Source organism: Pristiophorus japonicus, chromosome 7 (genome assembly GCF_044704955.1).
Source record: "Pristiophorus japonicus isolate sPriJap1 chromosome 7, sPriJap1.hap1, whole genome shotgun sequence".
In the NCBI taxonomy this organism is placed as follows: Eukaryota; Metazoa; Chordata; class Chondrichthyes; family Pristiophoridae; genus Pristiophorus; species Pristiophorus japonicus.
In genome coordinates, this window is record NC_091983.1 from 167,786,983 (window position 1) to 167,804,269 (window position 17,287).

The window sequence follows — 17,287 nt, forward strand, 5'->3', positions numbered from 1 at the left end:
AATATAATCTGTATCTCATCACTACCCATAAACTATTCTCCTTATACTGTTTAATAATGGAGAGTTTCAGGGGCAGGAAAATCACAAAGTATATGTAGTTCCAAGTTAATAATTTAAAGATGAAAAGAGATGAGCATGAGGTAAATAAGCCTCAACTATCCCGTTCATTATGACCTCTTATTTTTACTTTCTTTTGTTAGTGTTAGTATGCTACTGACATATCAGGGTGACAATTGTACGGTTGAACAGGTAACTTATATTAAAAGGAAAATTGTCAGTAAATTGCAGTATTACAATAGACATTTAAAGGTCACAGGTCCCAAGTTATATCTAAAAGAAATGTACAATTTTCACTTAAAAATACACAGTATACTGGAGAGAGGATTTAACAGTATTATTAAAATGGTTAAGAATTCTCCCAAGTATAAACCATTTGCAATAAAATGTTTTCTTTAAATACTAATACTGCTGTAAACTGGTTTGGTATTGCACCTATATGCCTTATTCTTGCTCTGTGTATCTCTTGTATCTATCCATCGACTCTTTGCACCTCATATCATCTTAATCAATCAATGGCTGGTTGCAAATAATGTTTGTTTGGTTAATAAAAGTTCAGTTTCTCACTTTTACTGCGATACAATCACCAAAGGTTGTTACCACAAATATAAGTACAGATAAAGAGTCCATTTAGCCTTTCCTTCCATAGAAGGATAACAGCACCACTGTCATGAGAATATAATCATCGTCGAGGTTTCCAACAAGTCACAACTGTTATATATGTAAACCTGTAAATATCTTGTTTAACCACCAGAGGGATTGTCCCCTGGAGTCCCAAAGGATCCCACAATCCCTTGGGAGCACCTGTACATAAAGGAGGCCTCACAGGCTGGACTACAGTCACACCTTACTTTGAGCTCACAGTATCTGGTCAGACTCTTTATTCAATACATAACAACAACACCATCCTGACTTGGTCGTATATCACCACTCCTGGGTTGATATCCTGGAATTCTCCAACACCATCATGATCTTATGCATTGAGTAATCAGCAAGACATCTCTTATGAAAATAATGACTGTCCACAGGGGTTCTCCCGATTGTCTGCCATAACTTCAGCTGAAGAGTAGCAGAAACCCTGGAAAAACAGGAGAACTGCAGCGGTAACTCTCCCCCCCCCCCCCCCCCCAAATGTGCAGCAGAGCAGGTCTCTGGTCGTCTTGGGTAATACTTGCCACTGGACCAAGACCTAGCTCTATCAAACCCGTGTGGTGACTGGTGTGCAATGGCCTACACGTTAAAAAAAAACACGCACAGGCATCTTCCACCCTTGAGGATGTAGTTCAGGTTCTTCATTCGAAACACCTGTGAACTCATCCTTTTTTTTGGTTTGGAAGCAAGTCATCCTCGTTTCGAGGGACTGCCTATGATGATGGTGACTTTCAAGTTCTTGGTCCGTAGTCCTGTAGGTTACAGCACTTCAAGTGCACATTCAAGGACTTGTTAAATTTATGAAGGTTTCTGCCTCTACCACCCTTTCAGGCAGTGAGTTCCAGACACCGACCACCCTCTGGGGGAAAATATTTCCCCTCATATCCCCTCTAAATTTCCAACCAATTATTTTAAATCTATGCCCCCTGGTTGTTGACCTCCTAAGGGAAATAGGTCCGTCCTATCCACTCTATCTTAGCCCCTCATAATTTTATACACCTCAATAACTTCTCCCCTCAGCCTCGTCTGTTGCACAGAAAACAACCCCAGCCTATCCAATCTTTCCTCAGCTGAAAAAAAAAATTTAGCTTTGGAAATTCCCTCCCTAAACTCTGCTATTTCCCCTCTCCCCCTTCAAGGTCTTCTTTAAAACCTATTTATTTAAAGCAATATTTTCTGCATAACTCCCAATCTCTCCTTTGGCACAGTATCAGTTTTCCTTGCACCCCTACAGCAGCTAGAGATGTTATTCTATGTTAAAAGGCACTATACAAGTGCCAGTCATTTCTAATCCAGGTGAGACTTTCCCTGTATTCATGATGATCATCAGTATTTTTTTTAAAGATTTCATCCCTAGACTTAGCACCATTGGGTAAATATCACTCCTCCTTAGGAATTTATTGATTTTAACCCCCATGCAAGTGATGCCAAAACTTAGTTGCGGGACCTCCTGCAATGGAAAACGTGTCATTGCGGTCTTCTTGCGTTAATGCTTCCAGGAAGTAATCATTTAACGTTAATGATTATTAGCTCATGCAGTTTGCACCCTTAAGTGATCTCAATTATTTTTTGATCGTCAAAGACTTATAAATATAGTTTAACCTTTGGACAAATGTCTGATAATTATGGTTACATTGATATATTAGTACAATATTTTGTTTGGATTTAATAAACTATCGAATACAGAAGTTATGAAATTTCCACGACTTTTGTTTAACAATTTTAGTTTGATAAAGTTGGATAAAGAGACAAGTTGCTGACCATCACTATTACAAAGAGAGTAGGATTTTTGTTTAGAACCCGTTTCAAATAAACCAAAGCTGAACATCGTAAAACATGGATTTCGAGGCTGTTAGAAATCAATAGCCCACGGAGAAACGTGCAAATCCAAAGTCTTTACAGAACAGAGCGTGCGCCAGTAGACTATCACCGGGTGACTCACAGACCTCACATCACAGGGTGTACCATCCTGGTCAGACTCAGGCTCTGTGGCTGGGTCCTGTCCCAGGCTCCCTGAGACCAATGCAGCATCCCCCACAGGACCAGCATGTTGCACCGGGTCACAAATCTCCCTCGAAGCCAGCCTAGGCTCATCTGCGCCTGCAAATCGCCTTCTATACCTGGTACTGGTGAAGATATTTGACGGATAGTGTCAGCGAGCCCAGTCTCTCTGCGCCTCTGCTTCTCGCACACACACACACTTCACCCAGCAGGTAATGGAAGCTCTCTAAACACTAGGACACATAGGGAGAGGCCAACACACCCGATGAGAAAGCAAATACAGTAACGCACTTGGAAAATAGCGACTTTCCGCGAGCTCCTGAGATACAAACATTTTGCAAAACAAAAAATTAACGAAAAGCAATATACAACTTACTTTTGATTGAAATGATGTCCTTTATTTTCGTGTTCTCCCCCAAATAATCACTGTACAATCGGTTTGTGAGACTTGCACCTTTTATTGTTGCTCCCTGACTTTCTTGCTGCGCAGCCTGAGCCCCGCAGCTTGCACAATAGTCAGTGCAACATCCAGCAGCGCCGGGCGCCCCCTGGGGCTCACGGCCCGGCACTGGCAACCTCCAGCAGCGCCCCCTGGGGATCACAGCCCGCCTCTGCAAACTCCAGCAGCGCCCCCTGGTGATCACTGCCCAGCACTGCAACCTCCAGCAGCACCCCCTTGGGGCTCACGGCCCGGCACTGCAACCTCCAGCAGCGCCCCCCGAGGCTCACAGCCCGACACTTCAACCTCCAGCAGCGCCCCCTGGGGCTCACGGCCCGGCACTGCAAACTCCATCAGCGCCCCCTGGGGCTCATGGCCCGGCACTGCAACCTCCAGCAGCGCCCCCTGAGGCTCACGGCCCGGTACTGCAAACTTCAGTAGCGCCCCCTGGGGCTCACGGCCCGCCTCTGCAAACTCCAGCAGCGCCCCCTGGTGATCACTGCCCGGCACTGCAACACAGCACCTGATCATCAACATCAGCATAGGCGGTCCCTCGAAACGAGGATGATTTGCTTCCACGCCCAAAAAAAGGATGAGTTCACAGGTGTTTCGAATGAAGAACCCGAACTACATCCTCAAGGGTGGAAGATGCCTCTGCATGGATTTTTTTAACGTGTGGTGGCCGTTGCACACCAGTCACCACACGGGCTTGACAGAGTTAGGTCTTGGTCCAGAGGCAAGGATTACCCAAGACAACTGGAGACCTGCTCTGCTGCAAGAACTTAGTACGCACACATATCATAGTGTGGGCTGGCCCGTGCTGCCCCTGGGCCACTGGCCCCGAACTCACGCCTCTCCTGGATCCCGAATCACATCCCTCCACAGTCTCTCACCGCTCCTTCGCCCCGATCTCGCCGCTGCTGCTTTATCTGCCCACGCTCCAATCACCGACCTGGACCTTGCTGACATCACTCTTCGCTGCCATTACCCTTCTGCACCAGCTCATGCTGTACCTTGTAGTGGCATGCCTCCATGCTGTCCAGCAGCACCTGAGTGTCCCCAGGGGCTAACAGCCTGAAACTGCAACACAGCAGCATAAGAACATAAGATCAGAAGAATCTGGAGCAGGAGTAGGCCATTAGGCCTCTCGAGTCTGCTCCGACATTTAATAAGATCATGGCTAATGAGATCTTAGGCTCAGCGCCATTTCCTTGCCCGCTCCCCATAACCCTTCACTCACTTATCGTTAAAAAATCTGTCTATCTCCGACTTAAATATATTCAATGACCCAGCCTTCACAGCTCTCTGGGGCAGAGAATTCCACAGATTTACAATCCTCAGAGAAGAAATTCCTTCTCATCTCAGTTCTAAATGGGTGACCCCTTATTCTTAAACTATGGCCCCTAGTTCTAGATTCTCCCATGAGGGGAAACATCCTCTCTACATTTACCTTGTCAAGCCCTCTCAGTATATTATATGTTTCAATAAGATCACCTTTAATTCTTCCAAACTCCAATGAATGCCCAACTAGGGAGCTGGCCATCCTAGACTGGGTGATGTGTAATGAGAAGGGACTAATTGGCAATCTTGTTTTGTGAGGCCCCTTGGGGAAGAGTGAGCATAATATTGTAGAATTCTTTATTAAGATGGAGAGTGATACAGTTAATTCAGAAACTAGGGTCCTGAACTTAAGGAAAGGTAACTTCGACGGTATGAGGCTTGAATTGGCAAGAATAGACTGGCAAATGATACTTAAAGGGTTGACGGTGGATAGGCAATAGCAAACATTTAAAGATCACATGGATGAACTTCAACAATTATACACCCTGTCTGGAGTAAAAATAAAACGAGGAAAGTGGCTCAACCGTGGCTAACAATGGAAATTAAGGATAGGGTTAAATCCAAGGAAGATGCATATAAATTGGCCAGAAAAAGCAGCAAACCTGAGGACTGGGAGAAATTTAGAATTCGGCAGAGGAGGAATAAGGGTTTAAGTAAGAGGGGGAAAATAGAGTACGAGAGGAAGCTTGCCAGGAATATAAAAAATGACTGCAAAAGCTTCTATAGATATGTAAAGAGAAAAAGATTAGTGAAGACAAACGTAGGTCCTTTACAGTCAGATTCAGGTGAATTTATAATGGGGAACAAAGAAATGACAGACCAATTGAACAAATACTTTGGTTCTGTCTTCACGAAGGAAGACACAAATTACCTTCCGAATGTACTAGGGGACTGAGAGTCTCGTGAGAAGGAGGAACTGAAGGATATCCTTATTAAGCGGGAAATTGTGTTGGGGAAATTGATTGAAGGCCGATAAATCCCCAGGGCCTGATAGTCTGCATCTCAGAGTACTTAAAGAAGTAGCCCTAGAAATAGTGGATGCATTGGTGATCATTTTCCAACAGTCTATCGACTCTGGATCAGTTCCCATGGACTGGAGGATAGCTAATGTAACACCACTTTTTAAAAAAGGAGGGAGAGAGATAACAGGTAATTATAGACCAGTTAGCCTGACATCAGTAGTGGGGAAAATGTTGGAATCAATCATTAAGGATGAAATAGCAGTGCATTTCGAAAGCTGTGACAGGATCGGTCCAAGTCAGTTTGAATTTATGAAAGGGAAATCATGCTTGACGAATCTTCTGGAATTTTTTGAGGTTGTAACTAGTAGAGTGGACAAGGGAGAACCATTGGATGTGGTGTATGTGGACTTTCAAAAGGCTTTTGATAAGGTCCCACACAATAGATTGGTGTGCAAAATCAAAGCACATGGTATTGGGGGTAATGTACTGACGTGGATAGAGAACTGGTTGGCAGACAGGAAGCAGAGAGTCGGGATAAATGGGTCCTTTTCAGAATGGCAGCCAGTGACTAGTGGAGTGCCGCAGGGCTCAGTGCTGGGACCCCAGCTCTTTACAATATACATTAAAGATTTAGATGAAGGAATTGAGTGTAATATCTCCAAGTTTGCAGATGACACTAAACTAGGTGGCCGTGTGAGCTGTGAGGAGGACGCTAAGAGACTGCACGTGACTTGGACAGGTAGGTGAGTGGGCAAATACATGGCAGATGCAGTATAATGTGGATAAATGTGAGGTTATCCACTTTGGTGGCAAAAACACAAAGGCGGAATATTATCTGAATGGCGGCAGATTAGGAAAAGGGGAGGTGCAACGAGACCTGGGTGTCATGGTTCATCAGTCATTGAAAGTTAGCAAGCAGGTACAGCAGGCGGTGAAGAAGGCAAATGGTATGTTGGCCTTCATAGCTAGGGGATTTGAGTATAGGAGCAGAGAGGTCTTACTGCAGTTGTACAGGGCCTTGGTGAGATCTCACCTGGAATATTGTGTTCAGTTTTTGTCTCCTAATCTGAGGAAGGACGTTCTTGCTATTGAGGGAGTACAGCGAAGGTTCACCAGACTGATTCCTGGAATGGCTGGACTGACATATGAGGAGAGACTGGATCAACTGGGCCTTTATACACTGGAGTGTAGAAGGATGAAAGGGGATCTCATAGAAACATATAAGATTCTGACGGGACTGGACAGGTTAGATGCAGGAAGAATGTTCCTGGTGTTGGGGAAGTCCAGAACCAGGGATACTGAGGGAATGATCAGCCATGATCTTATTGAATGGTGGTGTAGGCTCGAAGAGCCGAATGGTCTACTCCTGCACCTATTTTCCATGTTTCTATGAGTATAGGCCCAACCTTTCTTCATAAGTCAAACCCTTCTTCTCAGGAATCAACCTAGTGAACCTTCTCTGAACTGCCTCCAATGCAAGTATATTCCTCCTTAAATAAGGAGACCAAAACTGTATGCAATACTCTAGCTGTGGCCTCACCAATACCCTGTACAGTTGTAGCAGGACTTCTCTGCTTTTATACTCCATCCCCCTTGCAATAAAAGCCAACATTCCATTTTTCTTCCTGATTACTTGCTGTACCTGCATACTAACTTTGTGTTTCATGCAACAGGACCCTCAGTTCCCTCTGTACTGCAGCATTTTGTCATCTCCATTTCAATAATAATTTCCTTTTTTATTTTTCATGCCAATGTGGATAACCTCACACTTTTCCACATTACACTCCATCTGCCAAATGTTTGTCCACTCACTTAGCCTGTCTATATCCCTTTGCAAATGTTTTGTGTCCTCCTCACAACATGCTTTTCCATCCATCTTTGTATCATCAGCAAACTTGGCTACATTACACTCGGTCCCTTCATCCAAGTCATTAATATAGATTGTAAATAGTTGAGGCCCCAGCACCGATTCCTGTGGCACCCCACTAGTTACCATTTGCCAACCGGAAAATAAACCATTTATCCTGACTCTCTGTTTTCTATTAGTTAGCCAATCTTCTATCCATGCAATATATTACCCACAATCCCGTGAGCTTTTATCTTGTGCTGTAACCTTTTATGTGGCACCTTATTGAACGCCTTCTGGAAATCCAAATACACCACATCCACTGGTTCCTCCTTATCCACCCTGCTCATTGCACCCTCAAAGAACTCCAGAAAATTGGTCAAACATGATTTCCCTTTCATAAAACCATGCTGACTGCTTGACTGTATTATGCCATTTCCAAATGTACTGCTTCTTTAATAATGGACTCCAGCATTTTCCCAACAACAGATGTTAGGCTAACTGGTCTATAGTTTCCTGCTTTCTGTCTCCCTCCTTTTTGAAATAGGAGCGTTACATTTGCAGGTTTCCAATCCGCTGGGACCTCTCCAGAATCCAGGGAATTTTGATAGATTCCAACCAATGCATCCACTATCTCTGCAGCCACTTCTTTTAAGACCCTAGGATGCAGGCCATCAGGTCCAGGGGACTTGTCCACCTTTAGTCCCATTATTTTACTGAGTACTTTTTCTTTAGTGATATTGATTGTTTTAAGTTCCCTCCTCCCTCTGGCCCCTTGATTATCTATTATTGGGATGTATTTAGTGTCTTCTATCATGAAGACTGCTACAAAATATTTCTCAAAGTGTCTGTCATTTCCCTGTTCCCCATTTTTAATTCCCAAGTCTCATCCTCAAGGGACCAATGTTTACTTTAGTTACTCTCTTTCTTTTTAAATACATGTAGAAGCTCTTACTATCTGTTTTTATATTTCTTGCTAGTTTACTCTCATAAACTATCTTCTCTCTCTTTATTATTTTTTTAGTCGCCCTTTGCTGACTTTTAAAAATTTCCCAATCCTCTGGCCTTCCACTAATCTTGGCAACATTGTATGCCATTGTTTTTAATTTGATACCATCCTTTACTTCATTAGTTAGCCACGGGTGGTTCTCCCTTCTCTTTAAGTCTTTCCTTCTCACTGGGATATATTTTTGTTGATAGTTACGAAATATCTCCTTAAATGTTTGCCACTGCTTATCACACGTCTTACTCTTTAATCTATTTTCCCAGTCTACTTTAGTCATCTCTGCCTTCATTCCTTTGTAATCGCCATATTTAAGATCAGGACACTGGTTTGAGACCTAACTTTCTCACCCCCAATTGAATTTGAAATTGAACCATGCAATGATCACTCTTTCCGAAAGAATCCTTTACTATGAGATCATTTATTAATCCTGTCTCATTACATAGTACCAGATTGAAGATAGCCTGCTCCCTGGTTGGTTCCACAATGTAGTGTTCAAGGAAACCATCCCAGATACACTCCATGAACTCTTCCTTAAGGCTACCTTGGCCAATTTGATTTGTCCAATCAATATGAAGATTAAATTCGCCCATGATTATTGCCATACCTTTCTTACAGCCTCAATTATTTTTTGCTTTATACTCTATCCTATACTGTAGCTACTGTTAGGGGGCCTATAGACTACGCCCACCAGTGGCCTCTTCTCCTTATTATTTCTTACCTCCCCCAAACTGATTCTACATCTTGATCTTCTGAGCCAATATAATTTCTCACTACTGCATGGATCTCATCCTTCATCCTTAACAGAGCTACCCCACCTCTTTTTCCTTTCTGGCTATCTTTCCGAATTGTCAAATAACTCTGAATATTCAGTTCCCAGCCTTGCAACGATGTCTCTGTAATGGCTATCAAATCATACCCATTTATATCTATTTGTGCCGTCAACTCATCTATCGTTACAAATGCTGTGTGCATTCAGATAAAAAGCTTTTAATTTTGTCTTTTTACTATTTTTCCCTGCTTTGACCCCATTTTATGATATTGTGATAGATTCTGTCCCTTCCTGTCACACTTTGGTTATCATTTCCCCCATCGCTACCCTGCTCTATTGCCTTCTCCTTTTTCTTTGACTTTTTACGTTTCCGCTCACCTGAACCCTCCCCCCCACTAATTAGTTTAAAGCCCTCAAGTGATGAAGGTTTCATCACATGACCTCCCACCTCACCCAACCTTTCTTACCCCCATCTCCAATACCTTTATAACTAAGAAACTAAACTGTTCAAAGAAAATGATGAAAGTGCACAATTATTTTTTAATGTCCCAATAATTATTCTCCAAGGTTATTTGCAGCTGTGTCCAGGAGATTAATCTTTAATTCTGGCGATTCAAGGACATACTGGAGAGCTGGAAACCCTCATCCCCACAGAGACCAGGTGCTTCAAACGGCCTCTGGGGTCTGTCATTACTAGAACCACCCACAAGTGAGAAAAGGTGCTATTCCTGCAATCCTCCCCGTAGATAAGCAAAGGAGACCACAGGAGGTCAGGTGCTGTCATTACTAGAATACTCCAGCAGTAACTTCCTGTATATTCCTGGAACTCCCTATCTAACAGCACTGTGGGAATAGCTTCATCACATGGACTACAGCGCTTCAAGGCGGCGGCTCACTACCATCTTCTCAAGGGCAACTATGGACGGGCAATAAATGCTGGCCTTGCTAGCGACACCCATATCTCAAAACTGAATTTTTAAAAATATTGCCACTGATAAAAGTCCTCCAGAAGTACAGTCCTCTGACAGCTGCAGCTATTAGTAGATTCTTCCAGAGTGAAACGCTCATTACTACACGCAGCATTCTACAGCCTAAGCACTGTCATGACTAGAAAAATTATTTAGCACATCACTGAAACATCTCAATGTGCTTTAAGTAATGAATTGCCTTTTGGAGTGCAGTGACTACCAGGAACAACTCACAAACAGTAATGAGATGAATGTCCTCTGAATGTGATAGATTGTCATGCTAATGTATTTTCATTACTACAGACATATTCATTCCATCTGGGTGGAATCTGCACTGATGGAACTGGCCCTTCTGGGCTTTGGGCAGAGCTGCTCAGGTAGAATTAAGAAAGAAGAACTTGCATTCATATCATTCTTTATCACATCCTCAGGAACCCCCAACGCACTTTACATCCACCAAATTACTTTTCGAAGTGAAGTTACTTATAGTTATGCAGGCAAACGAGTCAGGCAATTTGTGCACAGCAAGAGTGCACAAACAGCAACTGTGATGAATGACCGGTTAATCTATTTTTAGTGTGATGGTTGATGGAGGAGTGTTGGCCAGGACATCAAGAAAGCTCCCTGTTATTCTTCGAATAGTGCCGTGAGATCTCTTACATCCATGTGAATAGGCAGCAGGGATTTTGGTTTAATATCTTATCTGAAATCTAACAGTGTGATACTCCCTCAGTTCAGTACATAAGAACATAAGAAATAGGAGCGGGAGTCGGCCATTTGGTCCCTCGAGCCTGCTCCGCTGTTGAATAAGATCATGGCTGATCTGATCATGGACTCAGCTCCACTTCCCTGCCCATATCCCGTTACTCCCTTATCGCTCAAAAATCTGTCCATCTCCCCCTTAAATATATTCAATGACCCAGCCTCCACAGCTCTCTGGGACAAAGAATTGAATTCCCGAGATTGACAACCTTCAGAGAAGAAATTCCTCCTCATCTCAGTTTTAAATGGGTGGCCCCTTATTCTATTTCCCCTAGTTTTAGTTTCCCCTATGAGTGGAAATATCCTCTCTGCATCCACCTTCTTGAGCTCCCTCATTATCTTATATGTTTCAATAAGATCACCTCTTATTCTTCTGAACTGTGATGTGTATAGGTCCAACCTATCCTCATAAGTCAACGCCTTCATCTTCGGAATCAACTTAGTGAACCTTCTCTGAACAGCCTCCAATGCAAGTATATCCTTCCTTAAATATGGAGACCAAAACTATGCAATACTCCAAGTGTGGCCACACCAATACCCTGTGCAATTGTAGCAGGACTTCTCTGCTTTTATACTCTATCCCCCTTGCAATAAAGGCCAACATTCCATTTGCCTTCCTGATTACTTGCTGTATCTGTATACTAACTTTTTGTATTTCATGCACAGGGACCCCCAGGTTTCTCTATACTGCAGCACTTTGCAAATTTTCTTCATTTAAATTATAATTTGCTTTTCTATTATTTCTGCCAACGTGGATAACCTCACATTGTGTCATATTATACTCCATCTGCCAAATTTTTGACCACTCATTAGCCTGTCTTTATCTCTTTGCAGATTTTTTGTATCCTCCTCACAACTTGCTTTCCCACCCATCTTTGTATCATCAGCAAACTTGGCTACATTACACTCGGACCCCTTCATCCAAGTAATTAATATAGATTGTAAATAGTTGGGACCCAGCACCGATCCCTACGGCACCCCACTAGTCACTGTTTGCCAACTGGAAAATGACCCATTTATCCCAACTCTCTGTTTTCTGTTCGTACTGAAAAGTCTGTTTAGGCAGGGGTGCTCAGTTAGAGCTGGTTTATTTGGATAAATCTATTTCAACTAGTCTAGATTCTCCCTCATTGCCCAGAAAAAGACCATTAAAAAGTCAGGATCCATCATCATAATATATTTTAAACTCTCGCATTTAATGCTCACTTTCTGTCCATAAACTTTACTTCCTATTGATGTCAGTCTTAGCTCAGTGGTAGCATTCATGCCTCTGAATCGGAAAGTTGTGGGCTCAAGACCCCGCCAGAGACTTGAGCACATAATCCAGGCTGACATTTCAGTGAGGTACTGAGGGAGTGCTGGACTGTCAGTTCCATCTTTCGGATGAGATGTTAAACGGAGGCTCAGTCTGCTCTCTCAGGAGGACACAATAAATCCCAGGGCACTATTTGAAGACAAGCAGATGTTCTGGCCAACATTTATCTATCAACCAACAAAACTAAAACAGATTATTTGATATTATCTCATTGCTGTTTGCAGGAGCTTGCTGTGTGCAAATTGGCTGCTGCCTCTCTTACATTACAACAGTGTCTAATTTCAAAATGGCCATCTTGAGGCTGTGAAAGGCAGAACAGAAATGCAAGTTTGTTCTTTTGTAGGATTTTTGGTAACACTTTTCTGTTAACAATTAACATTGAAACTGTCTCTGTAAACATTTTATAATGGCATTTCCCTATGTAAACAATTGTTTTATGAAACAACTAAAAAGCATTTTGAGTGATTCAAAGAAAATGTTTTCTCAGTAACTGAAATTTCTATGGTTCAAAATAAGGAACAATATATTTCACAACATGACTACATTTATTAATTGAATCAGTCACATATTTTAATACTTTAAGTTTTTTGTTAAAGATCTTAACCTCTCTCAATAAGCCTACGGATGCACTTGATAGTTTTGCCCAGAGCAGTGAGTGTTAGCAAAGACAGATCTTGTAGTCTGAGCAGTTACAGTGTGCACAATGTTCCAAGATCCACCTTTATTCCTTTCCAGTTTTAAAGTTGGGATACAGAGCAAGATTGTATACAAGAATTACCAATTGGAGATAGTCATCTGGTATTTTGTAGTACAAGGGTAATGGGATTTAGCTGCTCTGGGAGCAGGCCTACACTTCAGTAGCAGCGGGGATGTCCTGGGCTTCAGTATTAGAGAGGTAGTCCTGAGGTCTGGCAGAACTATGCAGAGCGAACACAAGGTTTAGCAAAAGGGGGGTGGAATGTGGTTACGCTAGTCAAATGTACTTGGCTGTTACTAAAAAATTGTTTAAAGAAAAGCGAGATGACAATTTTCAAAAGCTTTATTCAGGCAATAAATTGTGTGCGTGAGTGTGAAACATGAGAAACTAAACTGCTTACACAACTGTTGTCACCTTAGTTATCTTTGATTTCCAAATACTCTAAACTTCAGGAAGCACATTAAGCCGAGAGATACACACAGTATCTTTTCGCATCTGCTTGAGTTTAAAAAAAAGACAGGAGTTGAATTTTGAAAGCAAAGCCTCGCGATATCACCAGCGATTTGTTGATTGTTAGACAATGTAAACATTCTAATTACTGAGCTCTGTGAGACACAGAGAGCCAGCCAAAGGCAGACACATAGATACTCTTACATGAACCATTTGCTAGGTCACTTCAGAGGGCAGTTAATAGTCAACTACATTAGATTGGGAGAGGAATCACATATAGGTCAGACTAGGTAAGGATGGCAGGTTTCCTTCTCTAAAGAACATCAGTGAACTAGTTTGGTTCTTACGACAATCAAACAGCTTTATGGTCACTTTTACTGGTGCCAGCTTTTTAAAAATGAAGTCAAATTCTCCAACTGCCATGGTGGGATTTGAACTCATGTTCTCTGAATTAATAGTGCGGGCCTGTGGATTTTATAGTCCAATAATATAACCACTACACCACCTAGCACTTATGTTGCACAAATTATGTAGCTGGGGATAGTGCAGAAAAGTGGAGTTGAGTTCGATGATCAGCCATGATCTTATTGAATGGCGGAGCAGGCTCGATAGAAACATAGAAACATAGAAAATAGGTGCAGCAGTAGGCCATTCAGCCCTTCAAGCCTGCACCGCCATTCAATGAGTTCATGGCTGAACATGCAACTTCAGTACCCCATTCCTGCTTTCTCGCCATACCCCTTGATCCCCCTAGTAGTAAGGACTACATCTAACTCCTTTTTGACTATATTTAGTGAATTGGCCTCAACAACTTTCTGTGGTAGAGAATTCCACAGGTTCACCACTCTCTGGGTGAAGACGTTTCTCCTCATCTCGGTCCTAAATGGCTTACCCCTTATCCTTAGACTGTGACCCCTGGTTCTGGACTTCCCCAACATTGGGAACATTCTTCCTGCATCTAACCTGTCTAAACCCGTCAGAATTTTAAACATTTCTATGAGATCCCCTCTCATTCTTCTGAACTCCAGTGAATACAAGCCCAGTTGATCCAGTCTTTCTTGATATGTCAGTCCCGCCATCCCGGGAATCAGTCTGGTGAACCTTCGCTGCACTCCCTCGATAGCAAGAATGTCCTTCCTCAAGTTAGGAGACCAAAACTGTACACAGTACTCCAGGTGTGGCCTCACCGAGGCCCTGTACAACTATAGTAACACCTCCCTGCCCCTGTACTCAAATCCCCTCGCTATGAAGGCCAACATGCCATTTGCTTTCTTAACCGCCTGTTGTACCTGCATGCCAACCTTCAATGACTGATGTACCATGACACCCAGGTCTCGTTGCACCTCCCCTTTTCCTAATCTGTCACCATTCAGATAATAGTCTGCCTCTCTGTTTTTACCACCAAAGTGGATAACCTCACATTTATCGACATTATACTTCATCTGCCATGCATTTGCCCACTCACCTAACCTATCCAAGTCACTCTGCAGCCTCATAGCATCCTCCTCGCAGCTCACACTGCCACCCAACTTAGTGTCATCCGCAAATTTGGAGATACTACATTTAATCCCCTCGTCTAAATCATTAATGTACAATGTAAACAGCTCGGGCCCCAGCACAGAACCTTGCGGTACCCCACTAGTCACTGCCTGCCATTCTGAAAAGTACCCATTTACTCCAACTCTTTGCTTCCTGTCTACCAACCAGTTCTCAATCCACGTCAGCACACTATCCCCAATCCCATTTGCTTTAACTTTGCACATTAATCTTGTAAAGTCCTGTCCCCTCAGTACAGATTCACACGAGGCATGTAGTGAAGTCAAGGTCACTCTGGACCTGCACCTTTATTTCACAGCTCTGGAATGCTGCACTTGCCTGAGACCAAACCTTATATACCTGTCTCTTGCAAGCACACCCCTAGTGGTAAGGTATGCTGGTGGTTACAGGTCATATCTTATTACAGTCATGTATAGCATGTTAGAAACATAGAAACATAGAAAATAGGTGCAGGAGTAGGCCATTCGGCCCTTCAAGCCTGCACCGCCATTCAATGAGTTCATGGCTGAACATGCAACTTCAGTACCCCATTCCTGCTTTCTCACCATACCCCTTGATTCCCCTAGTAGTAAGGACTTCATCTAACTCCTTTTTGAATATATTTAGTGAATTGGCCTCAACAACTTTCTGTGGTAGAGAATTCCACAGGTTCACCACTCTCTGGGTGAAGAAATTCCTCCTCATCTCGGTCCTAAATGGCTTCCCCCTTATCATTAGACTGTGTCCCCTGGTTCTGGACTTCCCCAACATTGGGAACATTCTTCCTGCATCTAACCTGTCTAACCCCGTCAGAATTTTAAACGTTTCTATGAGGTCCCCTCTCATTCTTCTGAACTCCAGTGAATACAAGCCCAGTTGATCCAGTCTTTCTTGATAGGTCAGTCCCGCCATCCCGGGAATCAGTCTGGTGAACCTTCGCTGCACTCCCTCAATAGCAAGAATGTCCTTCCTCAGGTTAGGAGACCAAAACTGTACACAATACTCCAGGTGTGGCCTCACCAAGGCCCTGTACAATTGTAGCAACACCTCCCTGCCCCTGTACTCAAATCCCCTCGCTATGAAGGCCAACATGCCATTTGCTTTCTTAACCGCCTGCTGTACCTGCATGCCAACCTTCAATGACTGATGTACCATGACACCAAGGTCTCTTTGCACCTGCCCTTTTCCTAATCTGTCACCATTCAGATAATAGTCTGTCTCTCTGTTTTTACCACCAAAGTGGATAACCTCACATTTATCCACATTATACTTCATCTGCCATGCATTTGCCCACTCACCTAACCTATCCAAGTCGCTCTGCAGCCTCATAGCATCCTCCTCGCAGCTCACACTGCCACCCAACTTAGTGTCATCCGCAAATTTGGAGATACTACATTTAATCCCCTCGTCTAAATCATTAATATACAGTGTAAACAGCTGGGGCCCCAGCACAGAACCCTGCGGTACCCCACTAGTCACTGCCTGCCATTCTGAAAAGTCCTACTCTTTGCTTCCTGTCTGACAACCAGTTCTCAATCCATGTCAGCACACTACCCCCAATCCCATGTGCTTTAACTTTGCACATTAATCTCTTGTGTGGGACCTTGTCGAAAGCCTTCTGAAAGTCCAAATATACCACATCAACTGGTTCTCCCTTGTCCACTCTACTGGAAACATCCTCAAAAAATTCCAGAAGATTTGTCAAGCATGATTTCCCTTTCACAAATCCATGCTGACTTGGACCTATCATATTACCTCTTTCCAAATGCACTGCTATGACATCTTTAATAATTGATTCCATCATTTTACCCACTACCGATGTCAGGCTGACCGGTCTATAATTCCCTGTTTTCTCTCTCCCTCCTTTTTTAAAAAGTGGGGTTACATTGGCTATCCTCCACTCCATAGGAACTGATCCAGAGTCAATGGAATGTTGGAAAATGACTGTCAATGCATCCACTATTTCCAAGGCCACCTCCTTAAGTACTCTGGGATGCAGTCCATCAAGCCCTGGGGATTTATCGGCCTTCAATCCCATCAATTTCCCCAACACAATTTCCCGACTAATAAGGATTTCCCTCAGTTCCTCCTCCTTACTAGACCCTCCGACCCCTTTTATATCTGGAAGGTTGTTTGTGTCCTCCTCAGTGAATACCGAACCAAAGTACTTGTTCAATTGGTCCGCCATTTCTTTGTTCCCCGTTATGACTTCCCCTGATTCTGACTGCAGGGGACCTATGTTTGTCTTTACTAACCTTTTTCTCTTTACATATCTATAGAAACTTTTGAAATCCGTCTTAATGTTCCCTGCAAGCTTCTTCTCATACTCCATTTTCCCTGCCCTAATCAAACCCTTTGTCCTCCTCTGCTGAGTTCTAAATTTCTCCCAGTCCCCGGGTTTGCTGCTATTTCTGGCCAATTTGTATGCCACTTCCTTGGCTTTAATGCTATCCCTAATTTCCCTTGATAGCCACGGTTGAGCCACCT

General features: G+C 43.2%; 1 protein-coding gene across 1 annotated transcript in view; it reads right to left on the reverse strand.

Moving 5' to 3' along the window:
* ankrd6b (ankyrin repeat domain 6b) overlaps window positions 1-3,187 on the reverse strand; it is a 305,190-nt gene extending 302,003 nt beyond the window's left edge. Inside the window, exon 1 of the mRNA XM_070885547.1 lies at window positions 3,086-3,187. The gene's annotated coding sequence lies outside the window, so the exon portion shown is untranslated. The remainder of the gene's footprint in view (window positions 1-3,085) is intronic.
* Between the last annotated feature and the right edge of the window lie 14,100 nt (window positions 3,188-17,287).